Source organism: Ascidiella aspersa, chromosome 5 (genome assembly GCF_963924565.1).
Source record: "Ascidiella aspersa chromosome 5, kaAscAspe10.2, whole genome shotgun sequence".
Lineage (NCBI taxonomy): Eukaryota > Metazoa > Chordata > Ascidiacea > Phlebobranchia > Ascidiidae > Ascidiella > Ascidiella aspersa.
The window spans coordinates 10,109,714-10,112,880 of record NC_139451.1 but is presented as its reverse complement, the minus strand read 5'-3'; the positions used below and the strand labels follow the sequence as shown (position 1 = coordinate 10,112,880).

Sequence of the window (3,167 nt, the reverse complement as noted above, 5' to 3'; positions counted from 1 at the left end):
GAGGACGTTTCGTCCCCAAGGCCTCTAATCATTCGCTTTACCAGATAAAACTGCGACAGAGCGCCAGCTATCCTGAGGGAAACTTCGGAGGGAACCAGCTACTAGACGGTTCGATTAGTCTTTCGCCCCTATACCCAAATTTGACGATCGATTTGCACGTCAGAATCGCTACGGTCCTCCACCAGAGTTTCCTCTGGCTTCAACCTCTTCAGGCATAGTTCACCATCTTTCGGGTCCCAACGCGAACGCTCTCGCTCGACCTCTCCGGCAAAGCGGACGAGATCGGCCGGTGATGCGGCCGCCGCGAACGACGACGTCTCACCTCCGCCGGACCGCGCCGACATTCACTTTCACTGCGCCCATGGGTTTCGTACTGCCCCGTGGCTCGCGCTCACGTTAGACTCCTTGGTCCGTGTTTCAAGACGGGTCGGGAAGGTGGCTGACTTCAGCCGCGGACCCCGTGCGCCTCGCGAAACGACACCGGAAGCGCGACCGAGACGAAGAGGCTGGGCACTGAGAACAGTCCCCGACCCACGACGCCCCAGCCGGCACCGGGCGCTCGGCCCCGAAGGGCAGACGCGGCGATCTCTCCTCGCCCGAACGGCGGGCCGACGGACACGCGCGCCTATAGTACCCGACCGAGGCCGGGTTACCTTGCGCGCGGCCTTCTCGCCGCCGTCCAGACGGTCGCGGCCTTCGCCCGGCGCTAGTGCGCTGGTCCCCGATCGGGCGGCGCCGCCGGCGGCCCGTGAGGGTCCGCACGACAACGTCGCCGACAGGGGCCGGCTGAAAGCGACCGGGCGACCCGACAGGCCCTCCCGTTTGCCTCTCGACGGTTTCACGTACTCTTTAACTCTCTCTTCAAAGTGCTTTTCAACTTTCCCTCACGGTACTTGTTCGCTATCGGTCTCGTGACCGTATTTAGCCTTAGATGGAGTTTACCACCCGCTTTGGGCTGCATTCCCAAACAACCCGACTCTGGGAAGACGCCGTAGCGCGCCCGCCTGTCGCCGCCATGGGCCTGACACCCGCTCTGGGACAAGGCCTCGATCAGAAGGACGCGGGCGACCGGCGAAGCGCGCCGTGACGAATTCCGTACGCCACAATTCCGCGCACTCCAAAAGCGCGCGGATTCGGCGATGGGCACATCCCGCTTCACTCGCCGTTACTGAGGGAATCCTCGTTAGTTTCTTTTCCTCCGCTTAGTAATATGCTTAAATTCAGCGGGTAGCCTCGTCCGACCTCAGGCCGAAAGTAAGGACCGGGACTATTCTTCCCGTTCCGCGCTCGCCGTCGGCGCCGCGCGCCGCCGCGCACCTCGATTCCCGCCCTTGAGCCGCCAGCCGTTGGCCTCTTCGAGGTCGACTCGCCGCCGCCGCGCGGGATTCTGGTCGCGATCGTCGCACATCGTGCCGTGCTGTCTTGAGCGGGACGGGCGCTCGCGCGTCCGACGCCGCAGCAGCCGCGCGGAGAAATCCCCGCGCGGAACGTTTGCAACGCGACCCTGAGGCGGGCGCGGCCCCGGGATTGACCCGAGGCCGCAATTTGCGTTCAGAACGTCGATGCTCAATGTGTCCTGCAATTCACACTAATTCACGCAGCTAGCTGCGTCCTTCATCGACTCACGAGCCCGAGTGATCCACCGCCAAGAGCCATCCACGATTGTTTCGCTCGCACAGTGCCTCGCACTAAAGGGTGACAAAATATACCGCGCCGAGCGGTCGGCCAGGCCGACGCTTGAAGCCGGAGCGCGCGGCACCGCGGCACTCGACGCGCAAACATTACCGGGTGACCGAATCGCCGGCCGGCGCGCCGCTCCTCGCGGGTCGGGCGCCGGGTAGCAAAAACTTTTTCTCTCGCTTGTCCGAGTTTCGCGTTCGCCGAAGCGTTTGCGAGACCGTTAATGATCCTTCCGCAGGTTCACCTACGGAAACCTTGTTACGACTTTTACTTCCTCTAAATGATCAAGTTAGATCGTCTTCTCGGACGCCGGCTCGACCGTTGCCGGCCGCGCCAGGTCCAATCGGAGGACCTCACTAAACCATTCAATCGGTAGTAGCGACGGGCGGTGTGTACAAAGGGCAGGGACGTAATCAACGCGAGCTAATGACTCGCGCTTACTGGGAATTCCTCGTTCAAGGGAAATAATTGCAATTCCCTATCCCTAGCACGACCGGGGTTCAGCGGGTTACCCAGACCTGTCGGCCAAGGCGAGCACATGCTGATCCGGTCAGTGTAGCGCGCGTGCGGCCCCGAACATCTAAGGGCATCACAGACCTGTTATTGCTCAATCTCGTGTGGCTAAACGCCACTAGTCCCTCTAAGAAGTTAGACGCCGACCGATTGGGTCGCGTAACTAGTTAGCAAGCCAGAGTCTCGTTCGTTATCGGAATTAACCAGACAAATCGCTCCACCAACTAAGAACGGCCATGCACCACCACCCACAGAATCAAGAAAGAGCTCTCAATCTGTCAATCCTCACTGTGTCCGGGCCGGGTGAGATTTCCCGTGTTGAGTCAAATTAAGCCGCAGGCTCCACTCCTGGTGGTGCCCTTCCGTCAATTCCTTTAAGTTTCAGCTTTGCAACCATACTTCCCCCGGAACCCAAAGACTTTGGTTTCCCGCAAGCTGCCGGAGAGGTCGTAAAACTAACGCCCCCCGATCGCTAGTTGGCATCGTTTATAGTCAGAACTAGGACGGTATCTGATCGTCTTCGAACCTCTGACTTTCGCTCTTGATTAAAGAAAACATTCTTGGCAAATGCTTTCGCAGTCGTTCGTCTTGCGCCGATCCAAGAAATTTCACCTCTAACGGCACAGTACGAATGCCCCCGTCTGTCCCTCTTAATCATTACCTCGCGCTCCGAAAACCAACAAAATAGAACCGAGGTCCTATTCCATTATTCCATGCACCATTATTCAGGCGAATCGCCTGCTTTGAACACTCTAATTTTTTCAAAGTAAACGTTCCGGCCGCCGCCGACACTCAGTCAAGGGCACCGGCGGAGAACCGGAGGTGAGGCCAGGACGGCCAGTACACGCCTTGCGACGGACCGGCCGCCTGCGCCCAAAATCCAACTACGAGCTTTTTAACCGCAACAACTTAAATATACACTTTTGGAGCTGGAATTACCGCGGCTGCTGGCACCAGACTTGCCCTCCAATGGA

At 59.1% G+C, this 3,167-nt stretch overlaps 2 non-coding genes and 1 pseudogene across 2 annotated transcripts in view; all 3 read right to left on the bottom strand.

The window, feature by feature from the left end:
* LOC146143058 (large subunit ribosomal RNA) overlaps positions 1-1,251 on the bottom strand; it is a 2,715-nt pseudogene extending 1,464 nt beyond the window's left edge.
* Positions 1,252-1,499: 248 nt separating this feature from the next.
* On the bottom strand, positions 1,500-1,654 carry LOC146143057 (5.8S ribosomal RNA). Its single transcript, XR_014499203.1, has one exon. It is a non-coding gene; the product is annotated as a 5.8S ribosomal RNA (ribosomal RNA).
* A 247-nt stretch (positions 1,655-1,901) lies between these two features.
* Positions 1,902-3,167, bottom strand: part of LOC146143056 (small subunit ribosomal RNA) — a 1,812-nt gene continuing 546 nt past the window's right edge. The window contains exon 1 of the ribosomal RNA XR_014500869.1: positions 1,902-3,167. This exon is cut by the window's right edge and continues 546 nt beyond it. This is a non-coding gene — a ribosomal RNA (small subunit ribosomal RNA).